The sequence below is a fragment of the Sciurus carolinensis genome, chromosome 10 (assembly GCF_902686445.1).
Source record: "Sciurus carolinensis chromosome 10, mSciCar1.2, whole genome shotgun sequence".
Classification (NCBI taxonomy): domain Eukaryota; kingdom Metazoa; phylum Chordata; class Mammalia; order Rodentia; family Sciuridae; genus Sciurus; species Sciurus carolinensis.
In genome coordinates, this window is record NC_062222.1 from 108,009,947 (window position 1) to 108,036,523 (window position 26,577).

The 26,577-nt window shown below is 43.1% G+C and overlaps 1 protein-coding gene across 11 annotated transcripts in view; it reads left to right on the plus strand.

Annotated features, from left to right (window-relative positions):
- Rbm47 (RNA binding motif protein 47) overlaps positions 1 to 26,577 on the plus strand; it is a 164,193-nt gene that overhangs the window by 61,457 nt on the left and 76,159 nt on the right. For 5 of the 11 annotated variants that reach the window (XM_047566476.1, XM_047566488.1, XM_047566487.1 and 2 more), the window contains one exon: positions 6,943 to 7,028. The exons of 1 other annotated variant lie outside the window; for it this stretch is intronic. The gene's annotated coding sequence lies outside the window, so the exon portion shown is untranslated. Of the gene's footprint in view, positions 1 to 6,942; positions 7,029 to 10,333; positions 10,354 to 24,395; positions 24,484 to 24,621; positions 24,734 to 24,850; positions 24,963 to 25,679; positions 25,813 to 26,577 lie in introns of those variants that run through there. 5 more of the 11 variants (XM_047566479.1, XM_047566484.1, XM_047566483.1 and 2 more) reach the window with 5 other exon arrangements.

The window sequence follows — 26,577 nt, forward strand, 5'->3', positions numbered from 1 at the left end:
AAAGTGCCCCTGGGTTCAATCCAGAAGGAAGAAGGAAGGAAGGAAGATTATGGTACATCTTGTGACCTAAAGCAAGATAATGCATTTACAGGGAGATCACCACACAGGTGTGAGCTTTATAAACCTTTTTGTTGTAAAGCTACTGTAGGCTTTATAATGAATCTGTACTGTCATTTTCTACTCTTCTCTCCTGACAGGTAGGCCTTGGCTGTGTGCCAGGCACACGGCTAGGTGCAGCAAGATTACAGACGAGAACCAGATGGGGCTCCGGCTCACACACACTCACAGCCGGTCTGCCAGTGTTGTCTCTTTTTTTTTTTAAGTGGCTTTGCGTAGCCCATTTTCTCTAGGTATCTTCTATGCTGGGCCATTTGAATTATGTTGGAATCAGAAGCACCTCCCAGATGTGGTTGATATGTTGTTAAAGTATACTGTAAAGAAAGAGGACAGGAAGTGAGGACACATGACTCAAATGACTGGAAATGCTTCTCGGATAGGAAGTGAGTGTGGGGACAGTAATGAGAAGGAGTGCGTTCAGTTGGAGGAGGCCTCTGAGCTCCATCAGGGACATGGATTCCTCGGGCGCATTTCTGCTGAGCTCACTGTGCTAGGCACTGGGCTGGGTCCCGGGGTTACAGAAGTGAAAGAGGTACTGTGCAGTTTAAGTGGTCCCAGGTCTGCCAGTGTTCACGCATTCACGGTGCTGAGTGAGCCTGGATCCACCAGGTGACCTCTCTGTACCTGTGTCCTCCGCTTCACCACAGACAGGCCAGAGTGGTTTCTGAGGAAGGTCCATTTCATTCCTCCCAAAGCCTGTGGTCTTGAAGTATTACTTACAGAGGTTGTTGGCCAACCATCGTCCTTCGCTCTGGGATTCAAGTGAAGGATGTGTGCTTTTATTGCAATAAGGACCGAGGTAGACCTAAGGAAGGACTTTCAATACTAATAGTTGTTGGAACCAGTATGGTTAAGGGCTCATTATCTACCCAAGCGGATTTCATTTCCCAACATTGAATATTGATCAGTACAGATTCTGCTTTAGGAACAGTGAGCACCTTAGAGAAGAAAAGTACTAAAAAGATAGGTATTCAAGTGGGATGAGAATGAACGCACAGCCAGGCCTGGAGGCGCACAGCTGTGATCCCAGCTACTCAGCAAGCTGAGGCAGGATCACAAGTTCAAGACCATCTTGGGCAACTCAGTGAAACCCTGTTTTAAAAAAAAAAAGGGCTAGGGATGCAGCTCAGTGGTAATGCCCCCTGGGCTCAATTCCAGTACCCCCCCCCAAAAAAAAAGCAAGGGGAGAGAAGAGAGAGTGACAAAGGGTCCACGATTGGTGGGCTCTTTAAGTGGGCAGTGGAGGTGGCAGTGAGTGCTCAGGCAGGGGGTGGGAATGAGCGGATATGTCGTCCAGTGACCGGGTTGGAACAGGGGGCTGTTGGAGAGAAGCAGGGAGTGGGGCAGAAAGGAAGCCCAAGTGAGGGAAGCCTGGGGAAAGCCTTGGGATTTTATTCCAGGTGTGAGGAGGAGCTGTTGGGTGGCTTTGAGAAGTGATGTGATCCATCATTTTAAAAAAGGTCTTTTAAGTAACTGGATTATTTTCTCAAAAAAAAAAAAAAAAACTTTGCTTGTGTCTTTTTTCCCCCCTGTACTAGGTTTGAACCCAGGGCTCTCCACTGAGCCCCTTTTATTTTTAATTTTGAGACAGCTACATTACCCAGGTTGGCCTTGAGCTTGCGATCTTCCTGCCTTAGCCTCTGGAATAGCCAGAATTACTGGTGTGCACCACGGCACCTGGCTTGTGCCATCCTTTCTTTTTTATTTTTTCTGGTTCATCTTTTGAAAAGATAGGCTATTTCACTGGCCCCCGCTTCTTTCTTTGTCTTACTGACTTCCATCTTCCCTTCCCCCCATCCTTTCCTTTTTAAACTAAGTTCTAAATATTTTATCAGACTCTTGAATTCCAATGTCAATAAAAAAAAATAAAAAAAAAAGCAGTGCTGGGCACTGTTTGGTTGTTTTCGTTGTTTTCTTTGTTTGGACAACAGCACCTTGGGAATATTGAGCAATATTCGCAGATGGTAGAATTGGAACTTGCAGTTCCGCTTTCTTGGCACTGACCTTGGGTTAGACCTATGCTAGCTCCTGATAGGCTGATTCCACGTTGCAAAAGTGAAAGTACTACTAAAGAACATTCGAAAGAAGCAGCAATTTACATGGAGATTAAATCGGTTTTTGAATTTGTCGGCCTCAAACCATACTGTGACCCAGACCCCTGCCTCTTGAATCGAAGCAGGTCGGCACTCTCATTCTGTTGGTGAATATTTGTGAGCAGGCTGGGCTTGCCACCCAGAAGGCTTAAAAACTGCCCACTTTTGTGCTCAGGAAATATATGTCAAAACCACAAGAGGGCAGCTTGTCTGGGGAGACCAGGCGTAGGGAAAATGCTGCTCTGTGGACACAGGATCACCAAGACGAAGACTTTGGACCTTCCAAAATATTTCTTGCATAAGGAAGCTTTTTTCGAATCCCCTGCCAGTTTCATACAAAGAGAGGATGCCTTTGGAAGTTGGAAGTTTTAAGGCAAGTTCTTTCATGCAAATATTTTCCCTTTCTCTTTGGAATATAAATATCGGTTTCCCTGTGGGTCCTCCTTTCCTCCGTCTTTCCTCCCTTCTGTCTTTATTGAGGTATAATCTACATGTAATAAATTTCACACATTTTTAAGTGATGACTTTTAACAACTGCATACTGCTTGGAACCACTCCCCCAGTCAAGATACAGAAGTTTCCATCTCTCTAGAAACTTCTCTCCTGTTTCTCTGCTGACAGTGTCCCCTCTGATCCCCTTGGAACTCTAAAGTAGTTCATGCACAAATATTGTGGCACTTCCCAGGAGGCTGTGTGAGAGCTCCCGAGAGATCCAAGGAGATTAAAACCCAACTCCATCCCCACATAAATGCGTAGTTTTTACCCTTTATGACTAAGTTCCTTGTTGTAATCTGATTCTTATTCACTGAGGAAGACTATCATTAATCGCACCATCATTAATTTCTCATTTGTTCTTTAATGTGTACTTCTGCTTTAATTAACATTTATTGCACTTAAGCACTTAGATGAAGTAATGTAAGGAGTCTTCCCTCTTAGGGAAGTGCTATTATTACCCATATTTATAGTCTGAGGAAACTGAGGTACAGTCACGTGTGGCATTGGTAGGCGAACAGGAGTGAGTTTCGTTTCCTGATGTGAAAAGTGGATTACGTTTCTTAAGAAATTCATCTTTTCATTGATCAAAGTACTTCTCTCATTAAAAAACCAACACTTGTCTTTCGGTGCACAATACCCTTAGACAGTGTCCCCCGTGGCCGTGGCTGAGTGCCACGATCATTCCAGTTCTGCATCCCTGACCTTGACCACCAAGCATCCCTGGGTCCGTTTCCCTGGTTCCCACCTTTCGTCTTCTCCTGACAGGTCACCCTGACTTCAGCCCTCCTCCGCATTATGGTCACAGTGCTCTTTCTAGTCTGTACTTCTGGTAATGTCGCCTTCCTGATTAAAATTCTCCCCTGGGTCCCTGGGCAATAAAATGTGAGCTCCTGCTTCCTCGCCTCATTCAGCTGCAGGCCCTGCTGCTCCTTGCTGCCCACCCTCAGTCTGGCTGTGCCCAACCAGATGTCATCCTTCCAAGGTGCTATGCTGTGTCCCAGCACCCAGGAACTGACTGTTCCTTCTGTCTGGAAAATGTCCTCTCCTCTTCCTTCATTCCTGTCTGCTGGGCAGGCTTACTCATCCTTCAGGACCTGGCTCACATCTTCCTCCATTAGCCCGACAGAGCGGGGGTCATTTTCCGTTCCCATTGCCTCTTGCAAATTATAGCCAGTGCCACAATGTTTTCTAAGGGGCTCGTTCCAACGGTGCACCCAGCTCATTTGCACCCTCCTGGAGAGCAGAGACGTTGTCTTTTCAACTGTATATTTCTAGCTCAACTCAGTACCTGAACTCCAGACCTTAAATATCATGAAAGCAGAAAACACACCCATTATCTTCATCATGACTGTTCCCTGACTTAGGCACTGACTTAGGGCCTGGCCTCTAGTAGGTGTTCGATTCATATTTGTTGAAAACGTGAACAGTGGATGTTTCTAAATGTCGAACTGTGATGGTTTTCCCCAGGGATTGCAAACTGAAGGGCCACCAGCATAGTCAAACCATGGCCATATTTTATGTGACCTTACAGCATTATAAGGTTTCTGAGTTCGGGACCTGTGGATAGATTATGTGCTTTTCCATTTACCACTGTCCCTGCCACTCCTATTATTGTGCACTAGCCTGCTTCATTTTTTTGTTTTTTTGTAGTATTGGGGATTGAACCCAGGGGTTCTCTACCACTGAGCTACATCAAACCCAGCAACCCTCCCTCTTTCAAAAATTTTTAAATTTTGAGACAAGGCCTTGCTAAGTTGCTGAGGCTGTCCTCAAACTTGCCATCCTCCTGCCTCAACTTCCAGAGTCTGCCCAGTTTCTACTCCACTCATCTGTTACCTGCCTGCCTGGTTTTGGGACATAGATTGGAGGCTGTGGAGGGTGAGGCATTGTACTGGCTTGCTAGAGCTGCCATAACAAAATACCATAGACTGGGTGGCTTTTAAAACAGAAGTTTACTTTCTCCCAGTTCAAGACCAAGGTGTCGGCAGGTTTGGTTTCTTTGGAGGCCTCTCTCCTTGTCTTGCAGATGGCCATCTCTTTTTTATTTTTGGTACCGGGGATTGAACCCAGAGGCACTTTACCACTGAGCCACATCCCCAGCCCTTTTTTATATTTTATTTAGAGACAGTGTTTTGCTAAGTTTGCTTAAGGCCTCACTAAGTTGCTGAGGCTGACTTTGAACTTATAATCCTCCTGCCTCAGCCTTCTGTGCCGCTGGTATTATAGGTGAGTGCCACCATGCCTGGCTACCTAATCTTCTCTTTGTATAAGCACACCAGCATATTACATTAGGGCCTACCCAGTAACCTTACTTAAATGTAATCACCTCATTAAAGACCGTTTCCTTGATGCAGCATGTTCCTGTAACCTCAGTGACTTAAGAGGCTGAGGCAATAGGATTGTAAGTTCAAGGCCAGCCTCAGCAACTTAGACCCTGTATCAAAATAAAAAAATAAAAAGTGGTGGGGATACATGTAGCTCAGTGATAGAGCACCCCTGGGTTCAGTCTCTAGTACCAAAAGCAAAGCAAAACAAAACAAAACCCTCTCTCCAAATACAGTCACATTGTGAGATACCAAGTGTTTGGGCTTTAGCCTATGAATTTGGGGCAGGGGCACTAATCATTCCACAGCAGGCAGGGACATGGACTCTCAAGGTCCATGGTTTTTTTCCTTTGAGTCAAGATCCTGTTGTATAACATGTCAGTAAAGGGGAGCCCAGGAAACATCTGAGAGAGCAGTTTGTTCTCTGAGGCCAAATCTGGATGGCTATAATATGCACCTGCTCAGACCCCGATCCCCACTCTGATCACTTTGATCCTGGGACCATCTTCATGGTTCTTAAGAAACTGACATTCAGTCAAAATGCCAGGTAGACCTTTGGTGCCTTTCAGTCAAAAAACTGACATGTGGGCCGTAAACTTTCTCTGCCAAGGGTTCAGTGGACAGGAGAGGTAAAAGCCATGTAATGACATGGCACCGCCTCCATTTGCGGTAAGCAAACAGTCAGGTCCTTTATTACCCTTGAAATGGGCACCCATGATCCAGGCTGGAGTCAGAGAAGCAAGTCAGATGCCAAGTTTCTGTGGGTCAAAGTTCCTTTAGGCACTTACGTTAATCAGAAACTCAGCCTTAGTTAATTTGACCATTACTTTCAGGAGAACTTTGGAACAAGTGATTGCTGAGTGGTATTGTGGGAGTTAGCCCGAGTACTTTCTTACCCAGGAGGTGGGTTGTGGTCTTTCTTGGTGGGGGCGGGATTGAGGCCTGTCAGTTTTATTCATTTTTGGTTGAGTTGTAGTCCTATAAAATCTGCTGTACACAACTGGTTAGCCAAAGGTGTTCATGTAAGGGAATATTATTTGTGTATGAGAAAAAGGCCAGCTCTAAAGGGCTCCCAAAGGTGAAGGAATATTTAAAATACTAACAACTCACCTGGCATGGTGACATACACCTGTAATCCTAGTGGCTTGGGAGGCTGAGGCAGGAGGATCATGAGTTCAAATCCAGCCTCAGCAACTTTGCAGGGCCCTAAGCAACTTAGTAAGATCCTGTCTCAAAATAAAAATAAATAAATAACAAAGGCTGGGGATGTGGCTTAGTGATTATGTGCCCATGGGTTCAATCCCAGGTACCAAAAAAACAAACAAACAAAACACTAACAATGCTTAAAACAATTTTGTGTTTGACAGTTTTCCCTAAAAGATCACAATTTCATAAGCTTCTGCAGAACATGTTTTAAATGAATATAATAATCACAGTTGCCCTTCACTGAGCCATTTCTCTGTGCCAGGCCCCAAGGCCTTCCTATTGATTGTCACAATGCTTCAGTAGGTGGGTAATATCAGGCCCTTATTAGATGAGAAAAACAAGGCTCAGAGGGGCTGAGTCAAATGGCAAGCAGTGGAGCTGACATTTGGCACCTGGTCAAAACTGTGAGCTCCTCTCCCTGTTTCTTCTTCTCTTGTCACAGTTAAGAATTTTTTCCCCTTGAATATCATTTAATTAATATGAATCTGAGTATCTGCAAAACTGGTAAAAGGATATGCCATCTTTTCTCCATGTGTTTATGGGCCAGTGGAAATTTTATATATAGCTTTCCTCATAATCCACACACACATAAAGACCTGTAATGCTAGCAAAACATTGTATTTCTTCTTACTACCCCCATGCCCCATTCCATTCAGACCCTTGGTTACCATCTTTGGCTCAGTGGTGTTATCTTTTCCATTTCACAGTTCAGGTGACAGTGGAATTAGAAGGACACCTGGCACCAGGTCCCCCAGCTGAGCTCAGCAGTTCCTTGGCTTTCCCAGGACATTTGGTAAGTTAAGGTGGCTTCATCTTCACCACGGCTCACATAACCATAATCCAGGGTTGGAGAATAGTAGGTGGACCCTGAACATTACATGGGAACACCAAATGCTAACCTCCCTTCTACAACCACATATTATTTTTGTGTTTCCTTAATTTACTAGACCAGAGTGCCATATGTGTTTGTAAGCACTAATGTTCCCAGAGGACTTCCACAGTCAAAAAAATTAAAACATTCTATTGGAATGCTTTTGCTTAAACTCTTTGAATACCAGTTCTCATGGAAATGTCTGATGGTGAGTTCTTCTGCAGTGTTACTGCTTGAATTAACTCTAGAATGCCCCCCCACTCACTGCCTCTACCATGATTTAGCATCCCTGAAATTGGGATGTACTTTATGGACACTTAGATTCCATGAAATACAGCATTTCCATGATAAGATCCCTAAATGACCAGCATTCATTGAATGTTCCCTACCTTTTATTTTTCACAGAGTACATATACTCTCTTTTCTATTTTGAAAGGGGAGGGTTGAATTTTTAAGGATAGCAAATGAATAATCTGATAAATAGCAAATTAATAGGAACTCCGTGCTTACTAAAGAAAGGATTCAGGTGTCCAATTTGGAAAGAAAAGCCAACTTTCTTCTTCTGGTGTCTTCATATGATGGTCTATGAGATGAATAGTCCTTCCCTGGACCCCATGATCAATGGGGTGCTGGCGGAGCACTCCCCAAACCTAGAGCTCGCAGAATCAGACATTCTTATCCAAGTCCAAGTTGCCCTCCAGCAACTGGCTTGGAGATGTTTGCAACTAAAATATTCATGCCGTGTGTGTCCCAGAACAATTTGGAAGCATCCAGTATCTATGTGTCTGTCCAAATCTACATCCATGTTTAATGTGTGGCAAAATAGCATCTGAGTTAATACCATAGGAGAAGTATGACCTTCCAAGCCACATGACCTGAATTTTAAAGATTTTAAGATTTGCAAAACCTCCATGCTATAGGGCCCTAGGGGCAACAGACAGTTCACCAACCTTGCGGTCACTAGGGGTATAGGTAAAACAGGTGAGAAATATTTTCTGATCACGTGTTATGTGCCAAGCATTGTGTTAGGTCCTAGATAATTAGGAGGTGATTAAGATAGAGAGGATTTCTGTCCCCATGGAGCTACTCTAAGTAGGCAAGGCAGATGTTAAATCCTAACTTTCAAGAGTGAAGTTGAAGAACTGGAAAGAGTTAGGGGAGTTTAAAACAAGAGGACCTAATGTAATCTGGGGCCAGGGAGTAACTTCTAGGGGTGATTCTTGGAATTTTAAGTGGTGTTTTAACAGACCCAAAGGGGAAAAAAATGGTTTATAAGGCAGCAGGATCAGGTGGAAGAGACCGTAGCAATGGGCAGTGTGTGAATCCTAGTATGGAGAGTAGAGCTAGGCTTGAGCAATACCAGAGTTTATGTGGACAGAGGGAGAGGAGAGCGGCTTCAGATTAATAGGTATCTCCTATAAAATAAGGACAGTCAAATTTCTGGAAGAATGTTTAAAACCGCTTAAAGAGATTGATTTCAAACTGATGATCAGCTTTTTGTTTTGTTTTGTTTTTGTGGTTCAGTCAGAAATCTTCCCTTGCTTGGTCAGCATTATTTCCTACAGCTGAATCCCGAGTCTGGTTTTCCTGAGATTCTTTTGATTTCTCCTCCAATCTGTGTAGTTAATTTCCCTCACCTGTCTCCCCCAGGATGGCAGTTGGATTCCAGTGAGAGGTGGTTTTCACCGATAAACATGGCTGCTTTTCCTGTTCTCTTCTTCCTTGAGGCATCAGGGAGGAGTGACCATTGGCTCAGTTAGTATATGGTTCCCTAAATCAGTGACTGGATTAAAAAGAAAATAAATGGTTTAAATAGAGCAGACAGAAGCCAGCTATTTGAATCTGCTGACCCTGCTTCTACCTTTTAGACCATTATGAGACTCTTAGGTTTTGAAACTCAGTGCTCTGTGTTGACGTTTTCTTTCAACAACTCTGCTGAGCTGGGGCACTTTGGCTGATAACTGAATGGATAGATTCAGAAGTTTACACATGTATACACACATACTTACCCATTCCACGAACTGGCCATCTCAAGGTTGCAGGTTTCTTAGTCATGAGTGACTTTGATTTGATTATTTTCTGAGAGGTGTGATGAGTGTAGGAACTGACCAGAGGTGGACAGATTTCTTTTCTTCGCTTTCTGGTACTGGCGATTGAACCCAGGGGTGATCTACTACTGCTGAGCTGCATCCCCAGCTCTTTTTTATTTTTATTTTGAGACAGGACCTTGCTAAGTTACCCAGGCTGGCCTCAAACTTGTGATCTTCCTGCTACAGCCTCCTAAACAGCTGAGATTCCAGGCCTGTGTCACTGTGCCCAGCTACACAGATCTTTTTAACAGGTTTCTTTGCAGCTTTTTGTTTTTGGTGATGCTGGAAATGTCACCCAGGGCCTCGGTACATACACATGCAGGGAAAGTACTTTACCATTGAGCTATATCCCCAGCCCAGAGTTTTTTTTTGGTTTTGTTTTTGAAGTTTTTAACCTCTGTCTGAAATTAGAATGGTTAATTTTCTCCATATAGAAGGAAATAGAATCACTGAACATAACTGATATGAAGAAATTTGAGGGGCTGGGGTTGTAGCTCAGTGGTAAAGTGCTTGCCTAATACATGAGAGGCACTGAGTTTGATCCTCAGCACCATATGAAGATGGATGGATGAAATAAAAGTATTGTGTCCATCTACAACTAAAAATACTTAAAAAAAATTAAAAAGGCAGTTCAGGCTTTTAATATGAATGTTTTGTGACCTCATTGGCCATTTCTTTTAAAAAATCAATGTCCAGGTCAGTACCTGATTTTTCTTAAGCTATAGGAAGTATGTGTCCTCTATAGACATAAGGACATCAGAAGTTGGATAGTGGAGATCCCTAGGAAAGGTTCGGGTGGGTGACGGGGAAGGCAGAAGTCACTATTGTATTTAAAATCCCAATGGGAACTTTAATACGATAGTAAAATATGTGAATCCTGACTCTTTACTACTAATCATCGTCTAGAGTTCCATCCCAAGTAAGTTAATAAATTAGGAGGTAGATACTGTTTAACCTACAAATCGAAGATGCAAGAAATATTTGGGCAGCTTAAGATATTGTTTCTTTGGTAAATGGCTATTGTTTCTGAATTACAGTGAAATCACAGATGTCTCAGAAACAAATTTTCCTAAAATTCCTAAAAATCACCAAAGAAGAAGATACACATTTTGGAAAATGACCTTTCTGTCATTTCATTTCGAGAAGTCAGACTTGAGGTAAGCTCTTTAGAGTTGCACAACTCACGTGGTCCAGATGAAGGAAACTTCCTGAAGAACAAATATACCCAAAGAGCAAACAACTGGGTTGAAACAAATGGTCTTTTGTTTAGTCAGCTACTAACAGAGACCTGTTACAGAATATCCCTGGGCTGCTCAAGACAATCCCAGAAGGCTTGTTCTCAAAGCAACGTTTTTGCTTCTTCAGTTGAAAACGGAAGAGATGTTTTCCTATCACACATAGCCTGTTACCATTCATTTTGTACAATATAACTACAAAGAGAGAAAAAATGGCCCACAATTCAACTTGATTCAAATCAACCTAAGACCACCAAAAAGAAGGCAGTAGGGCTTGAGCCCGAGGGTTGCCAAGATCCCTTAGACATGACTCTTGCCCAGCAGAGTTTAGGAGTGAAAGAGTAAGTATTTAGTTAATAAGAAGTACTAACAAGAGTGGTTTAAGACAAGCAATATTGTAGTTCAACTATTGAATGGTATTTTAAAAACCAAAGTAGAAGCTAGCAGATCCCTTTTCTCCTGTGTATCTAGATTTACCAGAGAGTAAATCCGTTATCTTCTCTTCTGGGCCTCTCCCTCTCCCCATCTTCTTATCTTTTATCTGGTCCCTGGTTCAATTCAATATCAGCATTAATTCAGGAATGGGGCTGTTGGTGTTGAGAACTTATGCAAAAATAACCTTGAAGTCCTTTGCAGTTGTATTATAAATATAAGTGTGTAATGATACAAGTTGAGGAACATTCCATGTTTTTGTCTCAGAGTAATTGAACCCAACTCACTCTTAGTTCATTGTGGATACTGTCACCCACTGACTTCATTGCAAGGCATTCCTCTAATAATTAAGATGAAGTTCAGGTTGATTTTCTGGACTCAAACAGATGTGTGGAAAAACTAGACTCCATAGGGTATAAAGCAGGGAGTTTGAGGCAAATACCCAACTGTGTGATTTCTCCTTTTAAGATTATTACAAATTCACATAGGCAAAAGTTTCATAAATCCAGCAGTTCCTTTGGTCTCCTGCTCTATGATGACTTGCTTTTTGCCAAACAAGAAAACCCATTTTCAAAACCAAAAAGGTAGAAAGGTGGACATGAGCCATGACTCAACCAGTAACATGACAGACAAGCGGATGTCTGTCCACAAAGGAGGTCTGTCTTCCTACAAGGAAGAGATCTATTCCCACCCTGCATGAGGAAAAAGAAAATTGTGGGTATCAACAAAATGTATGTGTCCTTTGGCAGAATAGCAGGTCCTCGGTGGCTTTCTGCCTTGTAGAACGATATTTAATGTTGTGGGAAGCAAGGAGAATACTCCCGGGGTTATGAGGTTGATGTGGCTAATGTCAGCATCAAACTTTTGGCTGATTTCATGGGTGACACTGAAATGTCAGGACTGAAGTGTCCAAGAACAAGGTCTGTAAGCCAGTCATTAGACATGTGTCAAAGCTATGCTCCAGATGTATCCTCAGCTGTGCTCAAGGGCAGAGAGGAATATGCTCCACATTCCCTGCAACTGTATCCACTGGAATCCACAGGTGTCAGATGCTGAGAAATAACAGAAACAGAACAACTGCATTGATTTCATCAAGAATGACAAAAATTTTATGTCTGCAAAATAAATGAGGTCCTTTTGAAACTGAGATCAAGGTCAGCAAAATACAGAGGGACACCTTAAGCAAAGAATGAAGTGGTTATTATGAGGCACAGGCTGGAGTTGAAAGGGCACTAAACACAAATAGGGCCTTTAGATCTAGGATGCCAGTACCTACTGATTTTTGTTCATCTCTACCTGTGTAATCAGTCATCAAGGGGTTCTTAGAGTCACAAAATATTGGAATTAGAAAGAACTGTAGAACTGATGATACTAATTAGAATGAGCATTCATTGAGTGCTTACTGTGTGCCAGGTGTAAGAGAATTAGTTTACTTGTATGATCTCTATTACTTGGTTAGCCTCTTTATTTCTACTATAATTCCATAGAGAAGGCATTAGCATTCCTATTTGGCAATGAAGGAAATAGTTTTAAAAATATAACTTGTACAAGGCCACAATGAGTACCCAGTAGAAGTGGCATCATATTGTCTTAGCTTATTTTCTGTTTCTATAACTGAATACCTGACCCTGGGTAACTTGAAAAAGAAAGAAGTTCTCTCACAGTTTTGGAAACTGGGAAGTCCAAGAACCTGGTGCCAGCATCTGGTTGTCATCTGGTGAGGACTTTTTATTGCATTATAACATGGCAGGGGAGACAGAGCAAATGTGCTAGCTTGGGTCTCTCCTCTTCTTATAAAGTAACTCATGCTATCATGGAGGCTCCGCCTTCTGACTTCTTATAATTTTAACCTCCCAGAGGTCTTCCTCCTAGTACCACTAATATTTGACTTTGGAGATTAAGTTTTCAACACGTGAATTGCAGGGACATTACCAAAACCATAATATATGCCCAGGTCAGTCTGAGACCAGAGTCAGTTTTTTCCCCCCCAGTACTGGGGTCGAACCCAGGGAATTGAATTACTGAACTATATCCTCAAACCTTTTTATTTTGAAACAGGATCTCACTAAGTTGCCAAGGCTGGTCTGCAGCCTGTGATCCTCCTGCTGTGGCCTCCCTAGTTGCTGGGATTAAAGGCATGCACTGCTGTAGCTGGCTCAGAGTGTATGATTTTTAACTCCTAGTCCTTAGGAGGGCCGAGAGAACTTTGAAAAAGGAACTGCCTGGACATCCTGGCTAGAGATCTCCAAATCGGTTCAGTGGAAATGACAAAAGGTCATATTGAAAATGGCAAAACTTACACTTGGAAATAGAAACCATATGTAGTTTAAATGCAAATTTAAAAGTATTTTGGTGGGTTCTGCATTGGCCTCCAGTTCTCTGGTCTTTAGGGAATTGACCAGAACACTTAGGGTGGTTGAGGGTGCAGTCTGACCAGATCTGGACCTTTACTGCCCTCTTGCCTCTGGAATTGGAGCTTTTTGTGCTTCAAGTTTCAGTCATTTTGAGAATTTTTTAAAACACCAGTGCACAAGCACCACTCCTTGAATTCAGATTTAATTGAAATCAGTATTTTTTTAAAACTCTGCAATTGAGTACATCCTATGTGGACAACCATTGACTTAGACTTTTGCTTATTAGCCTGGCAAATAACTGTGTATTGCTCTTTCCTGCCTGAGAACATCATTTGTATTCTCTAGCAGCTGTTTCTGGTTTGGTTTTTCCTATGGTCTGTGAGGATATATTGGGCTTTGAAAACCTTTTAACTCCTAGGAAGAAGCTATTACTTAGCTCAGTGGAGTTCTGTCTGAAATAGATCACCTGTTTATACTTCCTCAATTGTATGTCACATGAATCACAATGAAAGTTCCTCCTTATGACATTGCTCAGAATATACCATTTAATGACTTTATACCTAAAATCTATAGATTGCAAGGAATGATATGCTATTGATACATCCTAAAAACCAGGGTGCTTATTTTTTTTATTTTTATTTTTTTAAGGGGAAGTACCAGGTATTGAATCCAGGGACACTTAACCACTGAGCCACATCCTCAGTCCTTTATATTTTTTATATAGAGACAGGGTCTCACTAAGTTGCTGAGGCTGGCTTTAAACTTGTGATCCTCCTGCCTCAGCCTCTGGAGCCACTGGGATTACAGGCATGCACCACTGTGCCCAGGGAAGGAACTCTTTTTGTCCTATGATAAGCACTAGTATCTCCATGTGATGTTCATTTAAAATCGACATCGATAAGAAGAGGGCAAGAGGTTGATGTAGACCAGCACCTTGATTCTAAAATGAGGAGGCCAAGGCTGAGTCAACAGAAGCCCAGCCTGGAATTCAGGCCTCTTCTGATGTCTTTTCCTCTTCACCCTACTGCTGCACTTAAAATTTCTTTTGTGTCCCCTCTTCTTCATTCACACTACCCCTTCCTAGTCCAAGTCAGAATTTTATTTCCAAATTATTGTAGTAGTCATGGAAAGGGTCAGGAGGTACATTGCAGCTGAACTTGAATGGCAAGTGTCTGGGTTTAATTTTCTGTGACTTGGACTTTTTCTTTAATAAACAAATATGACTTTCCTCAAAGAAAAAGCTAAAACCTCTACTGGATCTGAATGTATATGCCCATTTTACAGTCCATTCTGAGACGAGCCGCCAGATTGATTCGCCTTCCTTAACCATGTTTTTCTCCGGTCATCCTCTTAACCTTTCATGGGCTCCTGTTGTTCATGAGAAAAGTCCAAACTCCTGAAAGCCAAGCGTCTCATTGTAGCCCCATGCTGCTGCCTGTCCCCTTACTCCCACCACATCCCATGCCTCCTGGCTTCTTGGTGCAGCCAGTCTTCTCCCTGTCCTAGGATTAGGTCCCTTGCTCACGCAGTTCTCTACCTGGAGTGCCCCATGCTCTCTGACTTTGCCACTTTACCTGTCTAAATGTTACCTTTTGGAGCTCAGTTCAAGTACTTCCTCTGCCAGCACACCTTTGTCACCTTTAATCAGGGGTGGCAAATAGGGTGTACACCTCGTCCAGATGTTGAAATTGGTTGCTTGGGGAATCTTGAGGTCCTATCCATAAGCATTCTACGATCAGTAATGGTTTCTCCCATAAACACAAGAAGGAGATGTGACAGAATATGTGTCATATATTTTCCATTCAGATCTATAACTGTTCTTTTAAACCTGGGATGTCCAATATGGTATGTGGTAAGTACCTGTGACTTTAAATATGGATTAATTTTAGCCAGGTGCAGTGACCCACACCTGTCATCCCAGCACGTTGGGAGAGCCAGGAGGATCATACATTTGAGGCTGACCTGGGCAACTTAGCAAGAGCCTGTCTCACAATTAAAAATATAATTTTAGAGGGCTGGGGATATAGCTCAGTGGTAGAGCACTTACCTAGATGCACACCTGGGTTCAATCCCCAGTGCCCCCGCCACACGCACATTTTAAGATTAAATTAAAAACATTCAAAATGTTCAGTTCCTTAGGAGCTTAACCCCCATTTTAAGTCCTCAGTAGCCACATGTGGCAACTAGTTACCATATCAAACAGCAAAAATATAGAACCCTTTACAGAAGGTTCTATTTTACAGCCCTCTTTTGGACATTGAATTACATAATAGTGTAAGACAAAATATATTTGTTTCATATGCATGTGTTTTTTGTTTGTTTGTTTGTTTGTTTCCAGTGAGACCAAAAGATGTTTATGGGCAAAAGTGGCCTACAGTTATCTCTAGAACACCTGGCTAGTGCTGGGCATGTGGGAAGTATTTGTTGAATTGATGTTTTAGTACTAAAGTGCTATAAAATAGAGCAGTAGAATACAAATTTGGAAATGAGGAAATCAAGTTTCTGGACCCAGCTCTTCAGCCAATTAGTGTGTAACATGTAATATCTCATTTAACCAAAACTGATCATAGTTTCCTTAAGTGTAAACAAGTGTGGAGGCTATGCTGGAGAATTTTTCTAGGCTTTTTGATTATTGTGGAGTATTCACCTTTAACTAAAAATTCAAATGTATACATACTCAGTGAAAACTAGCAGGTTTGGAAAATATCCTAGCTTATTTACTTTTTTTTTTTGTGTGTGTGTGCTACTGGGGATTGAACCTTGGACCTCACATATGCTGGTCAAGTGCTCTACCACCAAGCTATACCCGTATCCCTTCTAGCTTATTTTAAACGGTGTTTACCCAATTTTCTAAATTAGATTGCTATTTCAGGGTTTAATTTTCTGCTAGATCTATAGCTGAATTCTTTGCAGAGGATCACAGCAAACAGGAGATGACTCTCCAAGTAGAGATTGAGAGCTTGGGGCAAGTCAGATGGAAGGTTAGGTAGCCTTTGTCAGCAAGATGGTTCTAGAACGTCTACCTAACTTGTTTTTTTTTTTTCCACGCAAGAGAGTTTATTAAGCAAACAGGCAGTGTCTCCCTGCAGGGTAAGAGAAAAAATGAGGGGAAAAGAGAAAAAGAGAGAGTGCACACGAGAGAGAGAGAGTGAAATGGAGGAGAGAGCATGAAAGTGAGAAGGAGAGAGATATAAAAATGATGGCTATTCTTAAGCAGTCAAATTCCGCAGGCTAACAGAGGACCAATAACAGAAAAGGATACTTGCAAACTGACTGATGAACCAATAGCTAGGTAGGATGTTCACAGATTGACAAGCTAGGTTGTAAGTTGGGAGGAGGGGAAATGACTGCAGCGTAAAGGGCGGGGGAGCAGCTTTATATTATATTATATTCCCCTGTTTTTGTTTTTATAAGATCTTTTGCTCTCCAGTTCTCTCCCCCCTTATCTCTCCTTCCTGCCTACGTGACTAGGCCTGGTTTTGCAGGTGAGATGTATAAAATAAGAAGCGGATGGGGCAGGGGGTGAGCCAAAGTAATTCAGCCAGGCAAGGGCCCAGGGGGCATTAATTAGCACTCTTTGCTTGCAGTCCTTGATAAGGGCAGGGAAATTTGAAAATCAATGGGCTCCAAAGATCCTTGACATTCCATTCTTCCAGGGGCAGTGTCCAACTTCCAGACTTCCAGAGGCAGATGGCTTTCATGGACTTCATTTTCTCTATTTGATTGATCCCCTATTTCTACACTAACTGCCTGTCTCCAATTCTGGCTTCATTCCCCACGTCTAGTTTTAGGAACTCCTTACTCCTGTAGGGAAAGGGGGCGATGACCGCTCTGGCTTCTTCGAGCTAGAAGCGGGCAGCATGGGGCAAGCAGTTTGGAGTTCCCTTTTAGAAATTGGTTTAATCGACGGGTCCATAGTAGAAGTTTGGTTGGGGAAGATTAGGTTGTAAAGGCATCTGAGGGTGGGTGCTTCCTTTTATTTAACTGGAGTCTGTATTAGTACTGGAAGTTACCATTATATACTATCTGTTCTGTAGGTGATGGCTTATTATCACAAGGTTCTGTGTTCTTGAAGCAGTACCTCATTACAGACGAGTTTAATTTGGAGAATAGCAGCTTGATAAATTTTCTGCTTTAAAGGCTTGTATACCAATCTGAAGTCTGGTGATGGATGCAGAGCAGAGTGTCCGGGCGAATGGAAGGTGAGGCCATGTCCAGAGGGCACTGCGGTGTCAGATGGGGTTCCACTTGCTTAAGAGACAGTGGAAGAGCCCATCCGAGTCATGGCACCAATATAAGAACCCAGAAACCACGCCGGTCGCGGGAACTCACACTAGAGAGTTTATTAAGCAAACAGGCAGTGTCTCCCTGCAGGGTAAGAGAGAAAATGAGGGGAAAAGAGAAAGAAAGAGAGCACACACGAGAGAGAGAGTGAAATGGAGGAGAGAGCATGAAAGCAAGGAAGAGAGAGTCAGTCAGACTACAGGGGAGTCACCAGTTGGGGCTGCCTGCCCTCTGCCATCCTTCTACATGAGGAACCAGTAACTCTGGTCCACTGTTTTTGTGTGTTTTGCCAGCTAAGAGTGGTTTTTACATTTTTAAGGAATTGGGGAAGAAAAAGGGAAGAAAAATATGTAACAGAAACTGTATGGCCTGCAATGCCTAAAATACTTACCACGTGACTGTTGACAGGAAACTTTGCCAGTTGCACACTAGGTGACCTTCATGAATAGACCTCAGCACTTCTCAAGGCAAATCTCTTTCAGAAATGTCAAAAAGGCCCGTGGCTCACACACAGTAGGTTAAAACTCTGTATTCCTTATGCTCTGGAGAATGCTGAAAGTGGGCGAGGCGGCCAAGCAGGTGGGAAGCAGAAGGGGTTTCATCACTTTGTATCCAAATACTACAAAGCAGGCAGGACCCTGTGACTTTGCTCTGAAGGTGAAAGTGAGGCCTCAGGTCCAGAGTCTGTGCACTCTGCTCTCGGCTCTGGGAATACGATGAGTCATAGTTTCTGGCTGTGTCCTCCTTGACATTCACGCAGGGGTCATAAGAATAAATTCTAAAGGCCCTTGAAGGGGACAGCTCTGGAAATCCCTGGTCATCTAAGGCCATCTAAGGAGGGAGCTCATGCTTGAAGCTCAGCTTGTCCTTCTTTCCGCTTGCTGCCACTGAAGGGATCTATAGTGGGCAGATAAAGGGGCTGACCTGGGGTGAGGGGGCAGGAAGACCCGAGGGCAAGGCTGGGTCAGTGTCTGCACACGGCTGCACTGCCAGGTGGGCCTGGGTCAACTCGAAGTTGATAGTTTCTCTTCATGACTCTTCCTTTCCTTTCTGGTGCACACTGCCAGGTGTCCAGAGCCCTTGGCCTCCCCCAGCCCTTTCTCCCTGAGCCTGCTCTCTAGGCTAGCATCAAGTCTTGGCTTCTGAAGTATACTTCTCATTAATGTTTGGGCATCTTTTTTTCCCTCTGATCTCTCTGTCCTCTTCCATACTCTAGGCTTATTTTCTTTCTCTTTCCTTTTCCTTTTTTTTTTTTTTCTTTGTACTGGGGGTTGAACCCAGGGGCGCTTTACCCCCAATCCTTTGAGCTATACCCCCAATCCTTTTTATTTTGAGACCAGTCCTGCTGAAATGCTGAGAGTCTCCCTAGGCTGGTCTCTAACCTGTAATCCTCCTGCCTGAGCCTCCCAAGTTGCTGGCATGACAGGAATACACCACCGTGCCAGGCCATCTAGGCCGATATTCCAAGCACTTGGTTTCTGTATAAACTGCTGTTAGCGTAATCCAGTGTGCCTCACCTTCAATAAAGATGCACATTTATAACAGACAAATGAAAACTTTGAAAGGTAATTCTTCCTTTGGTTAAAGAAGTCTTTCCATGTCAAAGATTAGTCTTTCTCCCTATGTTTATTGTTTTCTACATTAAATTATAACAATCAGTAATTGGAGGAAATCCCTTCCTCTAGTTGGGTGCAAGCAAATTCATTTCTGTGTTTGCAGATCTTGCAGCATAATGGAGTGCATATCTTTGCCTCAGTTCTGAATCATAAAACAGTTAACTTTCTCTAGTTTACTATTCAGCCCAAGCTCACTAAATATATCCTATGACCTGGCTCATGATCAGACAAAAGATAGTAATTTGGTTTATGACAATGGTGGTATTTGCTGCAGTTGGTATTTCAACAAATACTCAATTCATTCTTGAGGATGATTTTAGCTCAGTCCTAGGTTCCCAAATGGTAAAGAGCAGTGTTTGTGCACATTGCTCTGTGCTAGGATTCTCAGGTTGGGACAGGGAAGCATCTGTTAGCTCTAAGTCCATATGCTGACGGCAGTTCTGGACGGATGGCCATGACACACATGGTTCTTACAACCTTGGGTGTCACTGTGGCTCTTGTAGCAGAGCACACAGCTGTGAGACACAGAAGATGAGCAACAGAAGTTGATTTACTAAAATTTGAGGTGCAAATATGCAGAAAAGCCAACCGTCTTTGAGCATCTCTATTATTCAGAATGCAGTGTAAACCTAAGTTGTAAGTTATAAGCTGAGATTTTGGAGTCTGAGCAGGTGGGTTCCAATCTTGCCTTCCACCAATAATTGGCTTCCCTTGACATTGTTGGGTTTTGTTCCCTCATTGGCATGAGGAAATTGGGATTATAAAAGCACTTGCCATGTAGAATTTGGAGGAGATTCTATATGTCAAGAATTTAGCATTGTGTCTGGAATTCTATGGGTTCTTAATAAATGTTGATCTTAGTGTTTCCACACATGTGAGGGACATGGTCTAGTACAGTGTTTCTCAAACTTTTGGTACTCTGGATATCTTAACAAGCAGATAAAATGCAACCAATTAGATATAAATTTCACATAAGCAGTAAATAATTTTTAGTTAAATATGCCCCAAATATTGCATGAAAAATGCTATCCTAAAATATCTCTTTTATTTGCTAAATCTGGCCATTCTTATCTTTATGTTCTTAAAAGTTATTGAGGAATCAAACATACTTTTACTTATGTGGGTTTTATCTGTTGATATTTATTGCTTTAATTTCTTTTAAAGAAATTAAAAATATCTATTAATTCCTTTAAAATAACAAGTTAACTTATACATTAACATAAATGACATTTTTAATGAAAACTATTTCCAGGAAGACTAGATAGTGAGAAGAGTGTATTGTTTATGTTTTGCACATCTCTTTAATGATGACTTTGCTAGAATTCCACTGTATTATCTTATTTGTTTCTGCTTCAGTCTGTTGAGGTACGTTGTTTTCACTGAAGTATATAGAGAAAATTCAGCCTCGCAAGATGTGTGGTTGGAAAAGGGAGGGGTGTTTTAGTAATCTTTTCTGATAATTGTTAACATTCTTTTTTGATACTAAAGCCAGATTCTACAAGGGGTAGTTTCTTAAAGGGCAGTTATATAGTATGCAATCTCTATTCGTATCAATAAATTTTTCATGTTTTGTTACATTAAAATCCTTGGCTTATCTTGTTTTTGAATGAATCTTTTACACATGATTTTACAATCTTTTACATATGATTCTGTAGCATCATGCATTGGTCATTTGAAAAATACTGATTCATTGAGTTCTGAAAGATCTTCCAAATATTAACACATTCCATTATATAGTACGATGTTAAAATATGCTAATATCAGAACTGATCTCATCAGAGAAGTCTTTAATGGCAAGCTGTCAAGTTCATGGTGGTAAAGGCAAGCCCCCCTCCCAATTTTTACTTTATTTGAAAGCTGGAATTGCTTATTGAAAACAAATACCAAGAGTCATGTTCTTTGAAGTGACAGACTCACTTCTTTCATTTTCTAGAAAATGTCTGACAAATATCCAAGGCTGAATAACCATGGTCCACTCTTCCAAGTTCAGATGATGTTCCAGGTCACAAAAGGGGTTGGTTCCACTGCAGCTCAATCAAGTGATTCTCCTGAGACAACTGCCATAATTTGGTCCACAGTAGAAGCACTGTATTGTACTTTATACTTAAAAGTTGAGATTTAATAAAATTAATACTTTACTTTTTTAATTAAATAAGTTATTTTGAGGGGAGAGTTGCTGAGGATCAACCCAGGGCCTCCTATGTGCTAGGCAAGCACTCTACCCCTACATCACCAACCCTCAAATAGATTCTTAAGGAAACTACCTTAAAAACAAAAACAAACAAACAAAAAACAACTTTTTTATAGTCCTAGAGACTCAGCAGGCTAAGGCAGGAGGATATAAAGTTCAAGGCTAAGCCCTGGCAACTTAGTGAGACCCTGTATCAAAAAAAAAAAAAAAAAAAAGAAAGTAAAAAGGAGTTGGGGAGGTAACTGAGTGGCAGGGTACCCTGGGCTCAGCCCCCCATGCTGAGGGGAACCTCGAGTGTCTCTTGATGAAAAATGCCACAACTCCTAGAACACTGGGTGGCACTGCTTTGTACAGTGCCAGCAGATTTGCCCAGCATTGCCTTTCTATCACTAGTGTAAATGTCAGTGTAGTGAACAGGCAGATATGGGGGGCTGGGGATATGGCTCAGTTGGTAGAGTGCTTGCCTAGCAGGCACAAGGCCCTGGGTTCAATCCCCAGCACCACCAAAAAAAAAAAAAAAGGACAGATATGTTAGTATTGAGAGTCCTGGTGATATCCCAGGGTTCCGGGCACCTCACTTTGAGAACTGCTGGTCTAAAAGATGGTGTCCCAGCAAAGGGCAGCACTGGACAGTGTAGATTTATTATGTGCTCCCCTCACCTGTTCCAGGGGCTGCTGGGACTGTCTTTCGGGTCTGGGTTGAGCCTGGCTGGGCAATGAGCAATTTCTGAGGTCACACTCATGACACTCTTTGACCCATTCTCCAGAGAACTGAAGGGACTTTAGTGATCCACAGGAGTTCCAGGCCTTTGGAGCTTCTGGGAAGCTTAGATGCTCCAGATTCCATCTCTGCCTATCCTTTCTCCTATTCTCTAGTGTGCAAGGGAGCTCAAATCCCCTTTCAGAATCTGAAATCTTTCTGCAGGCAAGTAGCTTCCCAGATCACCAGGTGGACCTGAACCCCTAAAGCTGACAGATGCTTTAGAGTAGTCCTGGGGCGATAGAGCAGTGATTTCCAGAGGTTAATTATTCTGCTCTATCAGAGCTCTGTAGTTGAAAATTCTTGGGTTACAGCTGCACATTAGCCTACCAAAGACAATGGATCGAAAACTGAACTTAGAATTGCTGACCAGAGGTGGGAAATATTGTTACAGGGAATATTTTTTTTTTTTCGAGGTGCTGGGGATCAAAGCGCAGGGCCTGGCACACCTCAGGCAACCACTCTATCACTGAGTTACATACATCCCAGCATGTTTTTCCCCTGACATGTTTAGGATTGTTTTGTTTTTGGTTTTGTAGTTCTGGGGATTGAACCCAGAGCTTCATGCATGCTTAGCAAGTGATCTACCACTGAACTACACCTCTAGCCTCCAGGAAATGTTATAAAGCATTTCTATCATGCAGGAGTCACAATTCCTTTTCAGGAACACAGACTTTAGTCTCTGAACAGCATGATATCATCTTTGAGTACAGTAGCTGACCAAGCGCTGGGTGGAACACAGAAATAGCCTACGAGGTTGAAAGCCAAATATCAAATTTGGGTCAACAGAAAAAATGATCAAAAAAGTTGATCTGAGGTGGGGCATCCCATGCTATTTGGCTGGACTTTGTGGTCGCATAAGAGCCCCAGTAATAGAGTTTGTCAGTAGCTTTGAACAGTATAGATGGTGGAGGTCAGGGAATGGGGAGGGTGAAGAGGCCAGGCGTGAGGAAGAACAGGGCCAAAGGGGTTCTGATCCCAGAGAGGCAGAAAAGGGATGCAGGTGCACCTTGACTTAGGCGGTAGACACATTCCTAGGGTGAGCAGGCCACAGGGTGCAAGGGAGGTGTGACTTAGGCAGAGAGCAGGGACTCTGCCATTGCATCAGCTGTGTGCTCAGGCAGCCTCCCTCCATCTCTGCCTCCTCATCTGTCTGATTGAACTAAATGAGGCCTTGTGTTTCCAGTACGTGGTAATCCTGACACCTAATAGACGATGCTTGTTTTTTCATGTGATTGGATGCTAGCTCATTTGCTGTCTTGTCTTTGTAAGTAACTTTTTTGTTTAAAAAAAAAAGGGGGGAGGGGGCAAAGAAGTGTGACAGTACAACCCCCAAGTCTGGCTTTAGTTTATACTGGAATTTACTCCACCCAGGCTCTGCTTTGACTTCTGATGTTGGGTCTTCAAATTTTATTCCTCAGAACTTGAGCATATTCCTCCATGGTAAGGCACTGGCCTCCAAACCAAGGTTGGGGGGATTCTGTGGCGGTCAGGAAAGCTGTAGAACATGCCAGAGCCTGAGTGGAATGAGGTGTGGGCCCAGAGGGTCACACCTCGGAGAGACCCCTGCGAAGGCGTGGTCGTGCCCCACCACTCAGGCTTGTCACTTTGCGATTCGCTCCTTTTCCTGGAGGAGGAGCGGCCAGGAGGAGGGTTCTAGAGGTGGAGCTAGACCCAAAAATTAGAGTAAAAGTTTGGCCCGCCCAGAGGGAGGAAGGAAGGAGATGGGAAGGATCCTGGAGGAAATGCACCACACTTGGCAAGGAGAGCAGATCGTCCGAGGTGGGACTTGTGGCACTGAGAAGAGGTGCATCCAGCAGTGAGGAGCTGGTCTAGCCTTGAAAGACAGGCAGCTGGGAAGTCCTGGCCTGTCAGGGAAAACCCAGGTTCAGGGCCAGTCCCGTGGGCGATGGCTCTGCGACCTTGCACCTGTTGTGGATCTGTCTCTAAGTCCTCTCTCCTGTAGAATCCGGCTAATAATCACGCCCTCTAAACTCCTGCCCTGGGCGCTTTGATAAGTCAATTAAAACACTAGAAGAAATGGAAGGAGGAGGAAAATCACCCTCCACCACCTTCCCATCGTGTCTCTCGGGGAAGCAAGGAAGGAAAAAAAGAGACAGAGAAGGAAGGGGAGGGCGAGGCCAGGAGGGACTGTAAAAGGCAGGTTAGCTAATTGTGTTAGAGGGCAAGATGAGGAGAATTGTGTAAGCCAGAAGAGATGACAGCCTGGGGCTGGCCACGCTGTCACCACACCCCTCAGCAGGCCGATAAATGGTCATTTGTGATACCCACCCAAACAGATTAGTCAGTCAGATCAAGAAGAGTGAAGTCAATTGCCCTTAGTCACAGAACTCACCTGAAACTTCTGTAACTTGAGGAAATGGAAACTGAGAAGATGGGACCCATGAATGTAAGGTAGGGGGTGCTCAGCAGTTGCAACAGCCCTGGTTCAAGGATGAAAGAGGTGCTCTGTGCTCAGAGTTGGAGAGTCGTCAGTTCTCTGAGATAATCTTCCATGGCTCTAGATATATATTTTTTTAAATTTTATCTTGTAGATGAGGAAATAGGCTCAGAGAGGTGGAGGTACTTGCTCAAGGTCACAAAGCTGGGAGTATAGAAAAACCATGATCTCAGCTTCCTTTCCACCCCACCGGGCATCTTAAAGGTATGAAATGCAGAATTCCGAGTGCTCTTAGGGACTGAGGTAGGGGTGGGGACGAGGGCATGGGTTTTCTTATTTACCTAAGCGTCTCTGGGTGTGACTCAAAGCCAAAACAAACTCTTGCTTTTTCTCTACACGACCTTGGTTTCCTTGTAGTGAGCAGACTTGTCGGTAACAAAATAATTCTATTTTCTCATTTCTCGGACTGGCCCACCTGTGGCTCCAGGAACAGGTAGGTGCACGCTGCCCACACGGGCTCTGGACCTCAGCCATCTCTGAGTCCTTTCTCTAAAACCAGGCAGACAAGCTGTGGGTTCCCTCTCTTGACCCGTTTAACCCTGGTGGTATAGAGAAGCACCTGACATTCTGGGTATGCTAATAGTTGGGTGCCAGCAAGTTTCTGTTATCCTCCAGTTGTAATTGTTAACTTGAATGGAATGCAAAACTTCTGGTTCGCGGCAGTTGGTTTTTAACTGTGACTAACTTGAGGGATATGGAAAAAGGGGAGTACATTTTGTTATTGTACAAGATGGTTTCTGAAAAACTTTTCGATCTGCCCTTTCTTCTGATAACTGGAAATACTGGATGTGGTCAGTGTCCAGTTGCTACTGTCTGTGGACTTACCACTGAATCCCACCCTTTATTAACTTTGCCTTTGACACCTTTTTCAGTTTAGCAAGCCAAGACTTGCTTGAGATTAGAACAATGAAATCCTAATGCCACTTTCAAAACAAAACAAAAAAGAGCCCTCATGCTCCTATGTTAAGGTATATTTCTAGAAGCCCTTCTGGCTAGCTTCCTCCCCACCCTCTGCAAATTTGGGATTTTTTTCCCCCCCTAAAAGAAAGTGTGGAAATAGAGCCCACTTGTTCACTGACATTATTGTACATCGCATGATATCTTTGGGACCATTATATTGTGTTCTCTCAATGGTGTTTGCTCTGAGGGTGGGACACAAGGCTGTTTAGTGTCTCGTAAAACATTTACCAAAAGCACTGAGCCATGGTTTTGAAGGGCATTCCGTTGCCAGAGCGTGGGAGGAGAGAGCGATCAGGGGAAAGAGCGCGCCAGGTGTTTGGCAGGTACTCGTTTCATACTTTAATATTTATTAATATTTAAAATCGCAGGCTACATAAGATTCGGGCTCTCTTCTCCTGAAGGGACAGGGATGGTGAGGGGTGAAAGTGGGGCCGGAGGCAGAAGGAATTTCTTGGCAAATTCTGTTTCCCAGTGGCTCCGAGTCCCTGGAGAATTGTAATCTTGAGTTTCTATCAGACGTTTTCGGTTTTACTAGAGGGACGTGTATGTCATGGAGAGTGAGGTAAAGTCTACCTGTGCTTAGGTTTTACCAGGGACAGAATCAGAGGCTAGCATTTGCTTCAGCAAGGAATTGGGAGCCAGGTGCTGGGCTCTAGGAGGCCAAGTATCATCCTGGGCGCTGCACCTGCGTATGCCCGGTGACTCATTCCTTTTAAAGGTTTTGCTAAATGGTGGCTCTGGTTTCATGAAAATACTTTTAAACTTTCTACCCCCACCCCTCTCCCATCTGTTAAATCTAGACAAGATAGCAACAAATTGAAGGTCAGCTTGAAGGACGACTTCTTAACAAATCTGTGTTTCTACCACAGAGCGGCTTGAGAGTGGTTTTTATACCCTGGTGTTGGTTTTTGGAGAAACTAATGAATAAATATTCTTGGAAATGTTAAATCTTTGCATTCTAACTTTTTTTTTTTTTTTTGGTAAAAAATATGAGCATATGTGATAAAGCTAGAACCTTAGTCAGCTGTTTACATTTGATCGATCGTAATAGTGATATGCTGGACACCGGTACCTGTGACCATGTTATT